The following is a 16567-nucleotide window of genomic DNA, read 5'->3' on the forward strand; positions in this document are numbered from 1 at the left end:
ATATAAAAGGAATAAAACGAGAGACAAACATGACTAACGTCTACCTTTTACATTATTACAAAGCAAAACTTCTTTCAAAATTGTACACTGAGGCTTATCTGCTTTTTTTAGGGTAGAGGGATTATGTTCAAAAACAACTCTCACTACTTCAGACTTATTTGTTTCTATTAAAGTCCCAAAGGAAATTCAGGGTGATCCAGAAATACCTTCAGAGGGACAAAACTGGGGAGGTTGGAACACTTGGAGAGCACAATCTCCCCAGGTAGACACGACTCTAAAAAATCACAAAGCCTTAATAAGAACTTGCTCTTTTAAGCATATAGTTAAAAGCAGAATGCTGCATTTTTGCCTGTACATAATTAAAAGGTTGAAAGAAATTAAAAACTGCGTACCACTTCATTACAAGTTACCCACGTTGATCACATACCTGCAGATAAGCTAAGCATCAAGCAAGTAGGGACCAGATGTTCACCAGAGCTCACACTGCTTGGGGAAGTGAGTCTTCAAGCATAGAATATAAGTTCAGAAATCTGCCCTCCTTGTACACCAGTGCCATTGGTGCTATTTGAGCACTGAAACTGGACTGTCACTTTGCCACATTGGACATGAAGGCATGACAGAAGTTCAAAGTTGCTGAGTTCATTGCCATCCAATATCACACTGGCTGTGTAGAAGGTGTCTGGCTCAGCATGGACTGGGTACTGAAACCACACTGGGGAGGTACTGCTGGAACCGTCTGAGAAGTACTTGCTCAAGTTCTGTCCCAGGACGATGCCCTTGAGTTCAATCTTGGCACTATTCTGCAGAGCCACAGCTGGAACCATACAGGCCAAAGCCCGTGATAAACACTTTTATCAACTGCAAACTGGATGTCGTCACAGCGACCCCAATAGCGTCACTGGTTGCTCCGATAGGCACATGACTGGAAACGATGACAGCGCTGAGGGACAAGGCTGTTTCCAGCTTTACTCAAAAATTGTGGCTCGGGCTTTCTGGCTGCAGTATACCAGAGGAAGATTTCATTGAAAGATGTCATTGAGAGTTAATACTCTGGACTGTGCAGCACCATTTGCAAAATCTTCGGGGGCCATTGTGGGTATGCAGATCAAGTGAAGTGCCTTTCCTAGGACCTTGCATTTATTTTCAATGCTCAGTGCTAGATCTTCTCGCTGGCATTCTACTTCGGCCCCGTTGAGAGCTGCCTCAAAACCCACGACTTCTTTGGCATTCAGAGTTTTCCCTACGGAGAATGCTTCCTAGTGTCTGGAAGGTCAATATCGTAGAATCCCTCAGACATGAGAGCTAACTCAGCCTGAGCATCAATTACCTCCCAGCAACGCTGGGTCAGGTCTGGCTTCCTTGAACAGGCAGCTCTGGGAAAGGAGCCCCCAGGTGTTCTTGGCGCTCAGGCTAGACTCCAGGAAACTAACACAGGCTCTGGCAAGGTGAGGGACAACGTACTTTTTGGTAGCATAGTGTGGCCAGCACTGTCTACAGCCATGTCCATTTCATCACAATAGATATATTTCAGCATAGCAAGAAAAGCAGCAGCTTCGACACCTGGTATACGGATTTCATCTTTTTCCTCAGCAAGTTCTCCGTAAACATGACATGGAGCACAGAGCTCCCAACAGCTAAAACATTTGTGTCCTGGCAACCACTGAGTCCCGCTTGGTGGCCCAACCACAATATGTACATCTGCCATCAAATAATTACTGAACATTACCGAATTTCTTTCTCCAATGGCGGGATGAAGACCCTGCCAATTTGGGACCGGTATAAATAAGGTGGTTGTTACTGAGATTCTGCTAGTGGGTACTGCTGGACAGTGGTGCTGCTGGAGTTGGCTGGCTTTTTAAGGGGAAATACATCAGCAGCCATCTTCTTAGTCTTCAAGGTAATTATTTCAGAGCAAACGGGGGGGGGGGTGGCAACTTGCTGCTGCTGGTATTTGCTTTTCTTGGACCTGTTCTTTACTGTCTGGACTGAGGGACAGAAGCTGCAGTTGCCCTCCACTTCAGACAGACGATTCATCTCTAGCGTCCGAGTATTTCAAGAGTCCACTGTGGTCTTCTACTAAATAGCTAGTGTCCAAACACTTCATAGGCTCCATTCTGCGCTGAGGCAAGAAATGAACAGGGTGATTCAAAATCAAAACACCAAACTTCTATATCCATTTACAGAGTAAATGGGCGGCGAATGCCCCTCAGAACTTGGAGGGCGAATTCCAGCGCCTGAAAGAAACTGACCCCCCCCCCCGCCCCCCGCAGTCACCCACTATCACTCACTGGGGTCCTGCGGGGACCAGGGCTGGGCAAGCCTGAGGTGTCCTTCCCCAGAGGCCCCAGCCCAGACCCTGCCCCCCAGACCCTGCTGGCAGCGCTTAAGTAAAGTTACTTGGGGGAAGTTTGCTCCAGATTCCAACCTGGCGCTTCCCCCGGAGAGGAGCCCGGCCCCCCCACCTGCTCAGCACCAAGGCTTCCCGGCCGCATTCCCTCCCTGGACTTCTCCCACGTCGGGTCGCACACCCTCACCACTTCTTGGGGTGCCTCAGTTGTGGCAGCCCTGACCCTCGCCCCAGGCACCAGGACCTGATACGCCCCACTGGGGAGCCGTTTGGGAAGCCGGCCAGCCTGGGGGGCCAGAGCCCCCTGCACCCTCCCCACCCCAGTCCCCAAGGTCTCCTGGCCCTGCTGCTCTGGGCCTCTCCTGCCCCCTGCAGGGTGTGCCCATTTTGGTGTTCTGATTTTGGTTGTCCATTTCTAAAGGGCTGGTATTCCTCTTTGGGGGTGTACTTTCCATTTGAGTCTTCATACTTCAGAGTTCTTTCACTGATTTCTTCCTAACCGGATCAGCTGTTGCTTCTAAACTTTAGATTTTTCGTTTGGATGATGACATGCCCTGTTTAGTCTCTGAGCCAATAGGTTGTGTTTGTGGGTGAGATTTGACCACACCCTGCAGGATTTAGTAGATGGAGTAAAAGGGTGCAGAATAACCTCCCTGTCAGTAGGTGGCACTTGCTAGGAGGAGCAGTCTACACTGGTGTTTCTGAGTCCTGTAACCTGCTCTTGTTCTGCTGGAGAGGCACTCTAGTGCCTCAGGTGGTGGGTGGGGCCCTGGGACTTCCAGGTGTGTCCTCTTCCTCTACCTCAGTCAGGGCAGGTCTTGGGAGTGAGTCTGGGCAGAGCTGGGTTGGGTAAGCCTGCCCTCAAGTGCACAAATGCTGTTGGCAGGGGATGGTGGGTGGTCAGGGACCATGGACGAGAACTTGCCCACACCACTTGGTGGTCGCCTCTAGGCTGATCCCTGAATTTTATAGTCAAGGGCAGACCTGGAGCTGGGCTGTGGCTCCACACCTGAGGGTGTTTGTCTGGGTAGGGCTATGAAAGCCACTGAGGTCAACCAGGTCTGTCCAGGCTTCATTAGGGTCATCTGTGATAAGTCAGGCTGGCTTTTCTGACTTCAAATAGTATAAATTGTGCTAGTGAAACTTACATGAACCCATTTGACTTAAGCATTGTGAGGACTTCATATTAAGCATCTTCAAAGTCTGACAGAAAAAGCTGTTTCCCATTTATGTGCACAGGCATTATTTGACAAAATGGTCACCTTTAACTGGCTTAAGTCATTAGATCTGGTGGAAAGTGAATTAAGTGAATAAACCTTACAGCAATTTAAATAAAGCTATTAACTAATGCTATGACAGGGTTAATGTTTTATCAACTTTTGAACTATATTTGTCTATTTACCTTGGAATGGAAAGCATGAATGCTGCTGTGCCTTGGTGTCTCCCATCCCCTGTAATCTCTCCCTGCTAAGGAAGGGAATGAACTATAGAACCACATCCTTTATGCTGCTCTTGTATGACAGGGTGAGCTAAGACTTCAATATCCTCAGACCTACCCATACGTAGTGAGCTTTTTCTAGCCCAACCCAAAGAAAAGTAAATCTTAGATAGCACATGGCCAACTCAAAAGGCTAGAAATACTTAATTCTGAGACTGACCCAGCAGCAGGTGTGCTGGGGGGATGGTCACTGGGGAGAGCAGGGGAAACTCTAGAGCAGGGGTCCTCAAACTTCTTAAACAGGGGACCAGTTCACTGTTTCTCAGACTGTTAGAGTGTACACCATGGGCTCGGGATGAGTTGGCTAATAAGCAGGACAGGCAGCGGTGGAGAAAACGCCCAGCAGACCAGATAAATGTCCTAGGCGGGTGGCATGTGGTTCACAGGCCGTAGTCTGAGGACGCCTGGTCTAGAGGATAGAGTTTGGGTCTAAACTCGTTCGTGTCTGGCTATTGGCAGTCACTACTCGTGCTGTTCATGAAATGGCTCACGATTGTGACTGCACCTGGAGACAGGTGAGCTGGCCTGGGATTGTGGAAATGTGGACTAGAAGCCCTGGGGGCCCAGAGATGGGCTTGGAACACTCAGGATGAAGGGATGTATGTGATGGTGGTTTACCTCGGACTGGGGACGAGGGTGCTGTCGTCGGATGTGATGAGTAGGAACCCTTCAGTCTGTGTTGACCAATGCCTGTCTCGTCTCACACCTGACCTCACTTATCAGTTGTCACTTCCCAGAAACAGGTATAACCTTACCAAGTCGTGATTTGAGGAGCAAATCGCATAGGAAGTGTTACCTTGGAAAGCAATTCTGTGCAGTGAACCTCGAGCCACTTGGGGAGGCCACAAACCTCTCCTGACCCCTTTGACAGTGATGTCTTCCTAGGCTTGAGGGGGTCCCTGCCGACCTGTCCTGGAGGCTCTCTGCTCAGTGGTGGGGGTCCATCTGCCGTGCCCCCTCTGGAGCCACAGCCTGTGCTGGTCTGTGTTGGCCCCACCATCGTAGACTCGCATTTGGGCTCCTTATTTCCTTCTAACGGGGTGATGTCTGTCCCATTTCCCTAGGAGATGCGTTTTCTAACCATCCTAAGGTCCCATTGTCACCTGGTGCCCAGGATCTTCCTGGGGTGGGGGTTGTGTCCAGCTCTCAGACTGCTGAGCTCCTGTGTGTTGTGGCACCTCTAGGCCACCAGGTGGTGCCAGTGGACTCTCAGCCAGGGGAGAGGAGGAAAAAGGTCTCTGGGGACTGGAGGATTCTTGAACTACCTGGGGAAGCTTGCTTATGCTTTTCCTTGGATGGGGGTGGTGGTGGCAGGGGTAGTGTTCTTTGTCCTGTGGGAAATAATTTTTACTTAGAACACCACAAATTCACAACCTTGACATAGGAGCTACAGTTTCAAAATCCCATGTGGCAAAGGCAGAAGGAAATTCCTCCTACAGTGAAGATGGAATGGGATGCCAAGTAACTACACCTTACCAATTGGAGGCCTGATGGGGATTACCATAGCCTATCCTAAGTCAGCAGCCCCCACGCTTAAACTGGGTCCTTAGTCTGTTTTTACAGACTCAGGGATTTTATTACAAGGATGAAGTTGCCAAGTCTTGAGTTCAGGACTAAACGTATACATACCACTGTTTCCCTGTAGTGAAACGAACAAAGTCCAAAGCTTTCATTGGTGTCCTTCACAAATACAAAATGCTGGTTAAGTCCAGTGGCCCATGCGTGGATTACACCACCTGGGTTCTCAAGAGGGTCTAGAAGTCTTCCTGTCCCGAACTCCCATTGTTGATTCTAAACTTCTGATGCTTGTGGTTCAACTTGCCTGTCAATTTCCCAGGAGAGTCCTGTTGTCACTAGGTCACGGTACCATGAGTCAGGCCTTGTTAGAAGTCAGAGGGGCAAGGTGTTAGACCGCTCACAAGAACCTACCAGACAGCTGTAAGCTGATGTGTCAGTAACAGCCTGAGGGCACTATAAACATATCCTCAAGCAGAAAAGGGTTCAAATAGACACAGATGAGGCATTTCCAAACATTCTGTGAAGACTATCGGTCCCCTGTTACTGACTAGTAAAAACCCGAGGTGTAAATCGTATGTAGGATGGATAGCAGACTCTACCTATAGATGTCAAGAAATCCCAACTATTAAAAGGGCTCTTCCTAGCTTCTCTGATGTGGAAGATGGTTCTTCTCTGGAACTTGCTGGGGAACTTGACTCCAGACTTAAACCTTGTAAAAAGGATCCTACTGATTGACACTTGGACAGGCATGTGTGGGAGCTGTGCTCTGACCCCAAAGCACGCGGCTCTGTTAGTGTAGTCCCCATCCTGGTGCCGGTGGCCGTGGCACTGGGGGAGGTGACCTTTCCAGTAGGCTGCAGAGACCATCACAGACCTAACTCCTGCCACCTGTGGGCCAGGCCACACGTACTGCCACGGACGTGGAATAGTGGTCATGCTGTTGAGTTGTCTGGGAAATAGATGCTGAGAATTGGGAATGGAGATAGGATTATGCAGAGGGAAGCTGTCAGACCATAGTGCATACCCGATGGTTTCTGCCAGCCCAATGGGGAGCCGTGGGGCAGATATCCCTAGCCTGAGGAATTTTTAAAAATACAATTCTATTTTATTGTAAAACCATTTTTTCTAGTATAGTAACGTCATTTTCTTTCAAGGAAAATATTTCTAACTTCTGTTCATTTGTTCAATCCTGAAAATCTTCAGGCACCAATCGGCCTGATCAGAGTGTGTGCCGAAGTACTTGATCGTTTCTTTTGCTTTTCGAAAGCATGCATTGATTTCTGAACTTCAGCTTGAAGTTTTCCTTCAGCTTGAAGTCATAAGCCCTCTCAAGTTCTTTCTGCATCTTTATAATCTGGCCTTTTTGAATCAGAGAACTTTCTTTAGCTTCACGTGCTAAAGTTTCCGGCTCCTGCATTTTCTTGTTGCTTTTTTAGGTGAGTAATTTCGTCCATGTGTCTTTTCAGGAGTGATCCATAGCTTGAGACTTAACGGATGTTGCATGGAAGTGGCTGAACTTCTGTGCTGGGTTGGGTCACCAAGAATGAGTTAACAGCTGGAGCCCTTAGATAACACTCCTCACAGCTGGACAGCACATTCTCTTAAGGCAGTCAACATGTGACATGTTGCTGTCTATCAGCGATGGAAAAGAGTCTGAAACCTTCAACTGCTAATGCGACTGGCATAGGGACCATTGTCAGGGACTGTGCTAGATACTACCTCCTGCCATCATGTCCCTCACACTTAGACAAGCACAAGCATTGGCCAAGTGGCTTAAGAGGTTATTTACCTCAGTTTCTTAGGGTACCTGCTAAGGAGCCATAGTATCCCAGCAGCCCCTATTCAATTAGCTCTTACATATTGAGCCAAATCCACCTAACAGCTGTGACTAAATTTTCTTGTCTCACTGAGGTCATAACTGAGCTGAGGCATTGTGGGGACAACAGGTTAGGGATGAGAGTCTGACACACCCCAAAGCGGCACCGATGCAATAGGCCTCTGGGGTCTCTATAGGGTTCTCCCTCCCTCTGGCGCACACAAGTCTTCCAGAGTATTGTTACTTCCTGTTCACCAGGTTGGATACATGTGGTGCTGATAATGTAGACCAGAAAGGTCTATGTAACGTCAGTCAAGTTCCTGCCAATCATACTGAGGTGAGGTCAGTTCACGTGACCAGGGAGGAGACTGCTGGCCGTCCCACAGAACTGCAGACTGGTCCTGAGCCTCACTGAGGATTGTGAGAATGTTCTCCAGATCCTGGTATCTAGTGGGCCATCCTAATAAACTTCAAGAGACGAAAGATGCCATACCCTGTGTGAGGGCTGTGAAAGACTAAATGTCATTCGTTGTCACCTGACATGGGACTCCACGTGACTTTGGAAAACAATTATGAGGATTTCTACAGTCCTTTGTTGCTTTTGCCAAGGCACCAAGTAACTGTTTTCTTGTAGCCTTTAATTCCTCTTGTGATGTGAGGGAAGGAGTTACCAGTATCTGTTAGATTTTCAATTTGCTCACTCTGTACCTTTTAGGTGAAAAAGATTTGCTTTTAAAAGTTGGGCTAATAGGCCTGGAAAATGGAGAAAGACCCGAGTTTCTGAAGAAACCTCCTCTAATTGTTTCTTCAGATGAGGCATTTCCTCTCCATGTATTTTCAGAGAGCATCACTGCTTGAAACCTCATCAACATAAGGGCAGTGTTCCTCGAAGGTATAGAGGGACTTCTCTTCCTTATGGGACAAAAGGGTCCCTGTTAACTGGTCGACTGGAACCAGTGGCCAGGGTGAGCTTTTCTGTCCTGTGAAGCCTTCCTGGTCCAAGTCCTCACTGGAGTTGTAAGAGTTGAGTTTTGGAACCTTCCAGGATAGTAGTAGTCTCTTCTAAAACGTGAACCCTGGAAGCATCAGTTCCATTATCTTTGAGCAGGATATTCGTTAGAAAGCAATACCTTGCTTGATTGGAGCACTGGCAGAAGAGTGACATTCACTTGTCCTTAACCACTGCCCTGGGCATAGGATATCACAGTGACACCTGCAGGGCATCAGCAGTGGCTGCTAGACTCCTGTGTGGTCTACTGCCTTCCACACATGCCACGTCATGCACCTTAAGTTGTGAGAATCTTCCCAGAACTAGATTCTCCTGTCTGAATACTGGAGAGAGTTAGAAACTGTCAAGCCAGCTGGGGGGGAAATGTAGAGACTGAGAGTAAAAATAGAGCCCAGGGCTAGGTTCAGTGAGCCTTTGCACAGCAAGGTGTAAGTAATTACCTACTTTCCTATGTTAAGCTGTGGTCTGACTTGAGTCTTCAACTCCTTAAACAAGACTAACTCATAGATAATGAGCACATGTTGGTGTGATGGTAAGGTCCTTCCTCATTACGTAGGAGAAAAAATTTACCCCAGCAGATGAGCAGGAGATGGAAACCTCAGTGCCTACAGGCTTGGTGGTGGTGGGAGCATCTCAGGCTGCCCTTTGGCCAAATGACCAAAGTTGTGGATTGTTCTCTCCACCAGCATCATCCAGTGTCTTTCTCCTTTGTTTTCCATCTATCAGGGTTGGGAGAAAAAACATGCCATGTCTATGGAAAACTCTTCCTCTCCCCTAGTGTCCTGGATGCTGGGATATGGAGGAAACCGGCTGCAGAAGCTCAACCCTTCACCTTCTCTGCCCTCATCCAGATGCATTTTCAGGAAAAAGTCCCAGAAGACATGGTTTTTACACTGCTGTAAGCACAAAGGATTTAAGTTCGAGAGTCCTCTACTTGGGGCCAATACTTACACTACTTGGTCCTTCACTTCTAAGCAAAAGCACTTATGACTTAGGCTGAAGAATGTGAAAGAACCATGAAGTCTTGTACTTCCCATTTAAAAGGACACCAACCGTGCGATGTTAAAGGCAGTGAGAGGGTGCTGCCTAGGGAAGCCTGTAGGTGGTCTCGAGGTTTCTCAACTTGGTTTTGTTGCAATGAATAGTCCTCAAATAACTCACTATCATTAGTTTGCCCTGGTAAACCCAGGGCATTTATACTAGTCTACATATGCAAGGAAATGAGGTTCTCTGCCTGTGCCATTCCATGACTTGAGAGTAAAAGAATGGGCATGTGAAAATAGAGCATGTTTGCATCTAGAAGCAGACTGTGACAGGCGGACACTTACAAACACTAGACTTGTTGAATGCCTGGAATGCCAGAGAGGAAGTGGAGAAAGCATAGTAGGCAGAGGGAGAAGCTGACCTTGGGGGGGCCTTTGCAGCAGACCCTTGAAACAGCCTCCGAGTAGCTCTGAAACTTAGGGTGGCCTCCAGAGCTGCCTTGAACTGACTGACGCGGCCGGGCTTCTATTCTCCCAGGAAGCCCTGGATGGGTTTTCCCAGGGAGGAGAGGGCACAACCTTGGCTGAAGCAGCTCCCAGTGGGACAAGGGCTGTCTTTCAGAGAGGAGTGTCTTGGAGCATCTAGTCCAGGATCAATGGGACATGGCATAACACCTGTCTCAGGAAGGTGTCATGTGTCCTGGGAACAGGCAGAATTTGCCTGAGACCACCTCATCCTGGGGACCTGTTGTATTCTTGTGTTGTCTCTTCTCTGCGGCACGGAGTTACTCAGTTGAGTACCATGGATACCTACGAGGGTGGCGGAGCCCAGGGGATGAGCTGCAGGGTTGGAAATGGGACTCCTGGGTGACCCTAGGCTCTGCCCTTGTGTGATTGACAGTGGTAGTAATGGAGTCAGCTTGTTTTGAGGGTGTGTTGAAGGGGGTTTGCTAGGTGACTTCTGGGACCTGTCTGGTTTCCAGAGACACCTCCAGTCTTTTAGTAATATCCCACTCTTCTAGGGACCGACAGCTCTAAGAATGCTGCCCTTTGAGCATCAGGAAAGTCAGAGGTAGCTGTACCTTGTTAGCTGGGTGTTGCAATTTCTACTACTATGCAGGTAACTCTTTGGCCTTCAAGGCTGAGTTTGGTCCTTGTTGACAAATGTAGTCCTGTTTGGACCTGTAGTTGGATTCTGCCTTGCCACAGCATTTTCAGGGCATCAAATGTGCATGCTGTAAATACATGTTGCACTGTCAACATGTCAGGATCCAGGTGTTCCTGACTTTATCTTGTATGATATATAAATATCCTTGCCAACTGCTGGAGAAAGTAAGTTCCGTGTGGTGTCCTGGGTACCTTAGAGTGATTGTTTGGTGTCAAAGTTCATGAGTGCATGGTCCTCATCCCTGCCTGTCTGCTTATTTGAGGAGGGAATACACAGTGAACAAAAGTCTCTGCACTGAAAGGGCACCCAGGTCAGGACCGCATAGCTTAGGGTCTTGAGTGCTGAGACCTGCAAGAAATGCATCAGGTCTGGCCTCAGGTAGAAAGATAGGTTTACATTGGTCCCCTAGTTATAGGTTTCAGGATGTCCCAATATGACCACTACATTGAGTATCTCCAGAAGGAAACTGGGTAATGACAAACTCTGGTTACCAACCCTAATGTCTGTATACAGACCCTAGAAGGTGGCAGTGCATGGCAGAGTGGGAGCTTGAGGAAAATTGACAGGTGACATGTGGCTCACTTCTTAGCTGTGGGAATTGAAGAACCAGGGTCTTTCCGTTTTTCAGCATAAGAATACTAGAAATTGTGGTGGTGTTTCCTCCTTTCTAAGCATCCTCCAAAGGCTTCAAGTTAGACTTCCTATGGAAAACCTAAGCAATTCAGGGCTCTTCAAACTCACTAGCATGGACATTTTGGGGTGGAAAACTCTTCGTCATGTAGAGCCGTCCTGTGCATTGTAGGAAGGATCAGTAGCACCCATGGGCTAAGCTTCCTACATGCTGGTAGCACTCCCCAGGTGTGATGGGGCTCCTAGACATGGCTAACTTCACAGTGGTGCGACCCAGCTTTGTGGTCTAAGGAATCTCTGGGAGTGTCTCGTGGCAGCTGCCCTGAGGGCCTTCATGGATGGAGTGCTGGGTGCTCATGTTTTTCCCATGATCTTAGAAAAGTGAGTAGAACATATTAGAAGGAAGTTATTCCAGAAGTTCTCTCCCTCCTTGGAAAGGTTCTGTCTTGAGTCCTAGGGCCTGGGTTTTGCTATTTCCCGTCCTTTAAGGATCTTTTCTCCCATTTGTGTCACCAAGGAACTTGCAGTTCAATGTCATGTCATTGTTATACATCTCAACGTGGATTTTAATATTTGGGGGGGGGGTCAGTTCTGAATGACCTTTGTGTCCTTGTGTCTGGGCAGGTGCCAAGGTGGGGACACCGCTGTGCCCTGATGGTGCTGCTGTGGCCTGAATGTCTGGCAATAGAGCTGACCCTGGACTGACCTTTGGCCAATCCAACTTGACATAACTTGTCTAGCCCAGGACTGGAGGTGACATAACCTTTGCTTTTAGGATTTTATCGGAAAAACTTCAATGAGCTGCCTCAGGTGTAGTTTCAGGGGCAGACCAGCCGTGTGGGAAATTGTAGGACCAGCCTGCTAGGAAGAAGCTGCACGGTGTGCCCTTTCTGTGGGGAATGCTTATGAACATGCTATGTGCTTAATATTAGCCTTGAAATGGTGGCCCTGGGAATGCTTGCCTTGCCAGGAAGGAAGAGATATTTAGGCAGCTGGTTGGGAAGAGATATTTGTTCTCAAGACAGTGGCATGTGTGTCCTGGGTGTCACCCCAGGGCAGGCCTTGGGGCTTTTATTTGGATATTAAGATATGAGAATGAACCAAGTAGTAGGACCATCTCTAATCAGTCCCTGTGTAGATGGCCTCAGGGCCTGTTCCTTAGTGTCCTTGTAATGCCTGGGCTGCCTGTGCTTTCTGCCCGGGAGTTCTTCCCTTAGTGCTGGGGCTTGCGGGATGAGTAGTAATGTTCTGTGCCGAGGCAGGAGTAGACAGGGTAACCTGTAAAGCTGTGTATAGATGTCAGCTTGGAGGCATTAGGCATGGGTTTTTTGCAGTCTGAGCTATCAGATCAGGATATTTTTTCTTGTTTAGCTGGCGATGTCATGACTCCAGGAGACACTGCCTGGGGGAGGGTGCCTTTTGAAAAGGTGGTTGCTCCTTTTCCATTTCCTTCAGCGCCACACGTGGACGTGAACATATCTATGTGCTAGACTATGCTATAAGTACTATTCTTTGAGAAAAGGCTTTCTGTGTCCCATGTAGAAGGTTATGAAGGTATGCCAGATAACCCGTGGTTTGCAGATAACATGGCTTCCTGTTACCTCCCATTAGGTCATGGGCTTTGAGTGGCCCCAGGCAGATCAGTCTAATGCAGGTCCATGTCTAAAACCACATGTAGAACTAGGAGCCCCTCAAAGCAGCTGGTGTACCAGGTCTGCTCTTCAGCCAGATGACAGAAGACTAGGGTCTTTGAGTATTGTAAGTTGCCCCCTTACAATGTGACACTTGCCAGCGACAGTTCTCACCCCGATTCTCTGGATGCAGGTGTCACTTGGAACGGAGACAGCTTAGACTACAGAAAGTCTGTGGCTGATATCTCCAATCTTCATGGCTATGTGCGTTTTGAAGCTGCCTGTTGCCCTTAGACACACCAAACCTGGCCAGCGGGTCTAACGTAGATTCTGCATGGCTGCCTCCCTCCGAGGTTGCAAGGAGCTCCCCTTCGTGTGGGGGCTGTTCCACTCACCTGCAGCTGTCAGTGGTATGAGGAGCAGCTGACAATCAAAACTGACATCACAAGGGGATGGGAAAGAAGGCTGGGAAAACAGTTACCAAAGAGGCCTGAGGCAGCAGGGAGGCTGGAATATCTGAGCAGGTGTTTGACTTTGGGTGCTTCAGAGCCTCAAGGATCTCCCTCCCTAGAAGGTCAAGGGGTTGATGCTGCTACTGTAGATGATCTGTCTTCTGGGGGTGCCCAGGGTCTCTAGTGTTCATGGCAACACAGCTTCATGGTTGTCACTGACTGACAGCAAGGCTACTAGGTTTGTGGTTAGCTGGAGGGGACGGGGAAGGAGACAAACACAGCCTCTGGAGGTGTCCCAGTCAGCCCAATTGGGCGTGTGAAGTAGCTTGAACATTAGAACACATGGAAAGCGTGTCTTCACTGTTTGTATAGATGGTTCATTTGCTCCCAAGCAATGGTTTTGTAAGCTTGGTCCACATTGACCAGGAAGATTCCACCTGGGGCACTTCTGGTCGTGGAATGTGTTCTGCCTACAGAACTTAGGACACCAGCCATGTGAAGGCAGGGTTATCTCCTGCCACAGAGGTGTCAGGACCCAGGGTTGCTCTTGAGGTTACCCTGCATGAGGAAAAGGATGATTTGCCAACTGAGTGTAGGGGCTGAGGCATGTGAGTAACCTCATTGGTGAACCAGTCTACTAGTGCTGAGACCTAGCCTTCACTCCTTAGAGGGCTTTGCCGGTGCCAGTCTACTTCCGACTTGAAGGGAATTTGGAGTGAACGGAGCTCAGTGCAGGGAAGGCACCTGGATGGGGCCACAGACAGGACCTGGGGTCTTAGTCCTGTACCCGGCTGTCAGATCTGGTCTCCAGTGTATGGGCAGTCAGTCCCATAGTGAGATTGTTTGATAGCACAAGGTGGTCTTGTATGTCCCCAGAGAAATGTGGAAACCCAACTTTTATACTCAATGTCTACGTAGCCGCCTGTGAAGGTGCAATGGTTGGGTCTGCCAGGAAACTGAAGAGAAGTGTAGGAGATGTCTGCTCTGGGCAAGAAGCTCTAACAATTTGGGTTGGGCTTGTTGATGTCTGTGCTGGTTTGGGCTGTGAACATTTCATTGTGTTGGTTATCCATTTTTTTCTTGCACGTCATTAAATTTTCTTATCCATGTTTGAAATTCCATTTTAGTGTTCCAATTTTGGTTGATGTCTATTTCTTAAAAGGCTCGTGTTCCTCTTTGGGGTATGTACTTTCCATTTGAGTCTTCATACTTCCAGAGTTCTTTGCCCATTTCTTCCCATCAGGATCAGGTGTTGCTTCTTACCTTTAGATTTTTGTTTGGATAATGACATGCCCTGTTTAGTCTCTGAGCCAGTAGGTTGTAGGTTTGGTTGGATCACACCCTGTATAAATCAGATCTAGTGAAATTGTGTGCAGAATGACCTCCCTGTCAGTAGGTGGCACTTGCTGGAAGGAGCAGGCTGCAGTGTTTTTAAGGCCTGTAACCAGCTCTTTCCCCTGGAGAGGCACTCCAGTTCCTCGGGTGGTGGGTTGGGGTCCTGGGATTTCCAGGTGTGCCCTTATTCTCCACCTCACGGCAGGTCTGGGAGTGAGTCTGGGTGGAGCTGGGTTGGGTAAGCCTGCCCTCAAGTGCCAAAAATGCTGTTTGCAGGGGTCAAAAGTCTATTTTCTTCCAGGCAAAGCTGTCAAGGAGTGGCCCTGCTCAGCCTGAAAGTCTGGGTGTAGGGGTGGGGCTATCTGTGACCTGGAGTCTGGAGCAGGCCTCGCTCCTTTCCACCCTCCCCAACTCCGCAGCTTCTCCTGGGCCTCTGCCAACAGGCTGGACCTCAGGCCACCAGTTCTCCTCTGGCTGTGATGTGGGCCGGGGATGGTCCCTGCGCAGGATCGCAGCCTGGGCTGTGCACATGGCTCTGCTGTGGGAGGATGGCTACCCTCAGGCATGCTGATATGCCCCTGAAGGCACATACACCTTAGTAGGCTCGTTCATTAATATGCCTTCTGTGTCTGGGGCAATTCGAGAACTGGATGCACGGAATCTGGTCTGCAGGGCTGACCTCTGGGCCCCAGAATTTGATCCCTGCCCCCACGAGGGAGAAGAGTGCCTGTCCTAATTCACCCACGGGTGCCCAAGGTGGGTCGATGTCTCTCAGCCTCAGGCTTTGCCCTGTTCTCCTGGAGTCACCAGGCGAGCAACACCTGGGACAGCTGGCGGGTAGGGAGCTCGCCATCTGAGTACCCCTCAGCTGTCTGTAGGTCCCCAAGAGGAAAGCATCCTGTTCCCCGGAGATGCCTCCGGCTGGTGGCCATATTGTCTCTTGGCAGCCACAGATAGGGAAGGGGGAGTGGCCAAGGATAGGGAAGGGGCAGGGGAGAATGTTGGAATATGGCACCTGCCAAGTGGCTCAGGTCTGTGCACAGGGAGGCGTCCTGACGGAGTTGGGAGCCTCGTGCCACCTGCACAACAGGCTCACACTCACTGGCTGTAGCCATCTTTGGGCTGGCGTCTGCAGGTCTGACCGCTGGGGAGCCCACCAGCAGTCCGAGATGCAAGGGAGGGGAAAGTTAACTGCCTTACCTACCCTTGCCACTGATCTCCAATCTTCTTGGGAACTCTCTTCTTCCAGTTCTCCTCCACAACCGTCTCCCGTAGTCTCGGGTACCCCTCCTTCTGACTTTCGTCCAATGTATGCTTGTCTGCTTGTTTATTCTACTTCTAAAATCTGTCGTTTTTGCAGAGACACTCTGGCTGGTTTTTATCATCTGTCATCTTGCTGCACCTCCTGGGTTGTGAACATTTCAAATCCCAAAGGTCTTACCTGCGTTCTTGGACAGACTACAAGTGCTGCAAGCTGTTTATATCTTTCCTTCTAAAAGCACAGCTTGCTCTGGTTTTTCTCAACCTCAGTATTGACTTTTTAGGCTACATGACCTTGGTCTGTGCTAAGATTTTCAGCAGCAGCCCTGGAATGATCCTCCTTGGTGCTGTTGTCACCTGTCAAAGCTGTGACAACTGGACTTGTCCTCATAGTGAAACAGTAGGTGGGGTGGGGAGGGGGGGCGAGGAACTAATCACCCCTAGTGGAGGACATTTGAGCTAGTTCTTAAAAATAACACAGGGTGTGTCTTGTAGCCATTTCTTCTGGAAGATGGACAATGGCAAGAGGATAGATTAAGTTTGATTTCAGAAAAGGTTGGGGCAGGGGGTTGGAAGGCTTTTGTCAGAGGACAAGGGATTCCCCCAAGACAACAGGTGCTTTACCTCCTTGATTTCTCAAACTTAGCTCCTAAGGACTTAAAACCACCTGAATTTCACCCCTCTCATACTATGAAATGTTTTTACTTGCTATGTTCTAAGACACAACACAATGTGCTCTTGCATAGCCGAGCAGCAGTCTGAATTTGAGTATTGCCATAACAGGATATCTAGTCACACTTAGCTTGGCAAATGAGTCACATCTGCTCTGGATACTGCACATCAGTGACCTGTACAAGGCAGGAATATGCTAGTGCTGCGCTCTCAGACACTGTTTTGACAGTCATCCTTGGTGACTTCTG

At 48.9% G+C, this 16567-nt stretch overlaps 1 pseudogene; it reads right to left on the reverse strand.

The window, feature by feature from the left end:
• Positions 1-503: 503 nt before the first annotated feature.
• Positions 504-1917, reverse strand: LOC105856107 (BTB/POZ domain-containing protein 3-like; annotated as a pseudogene).
• Positions 1918-16567: the final 14650 nt, after the last annotated feature.

This window comes from Microcebus murinus, chromosome 3 (genome assembly GCF_040939455.1).
Source record: "Microcebus murinus isolate Inina chromosome 3, M.murinus_Inina_mat1.0, whole genome shotgun sequence".
NCBI classification, from domain to species: Eukaryota; Metazoa; Chordata; class Mammalia; order Primates; family Cheirogaleidae; genus Microcebus; species Microcebus murinus.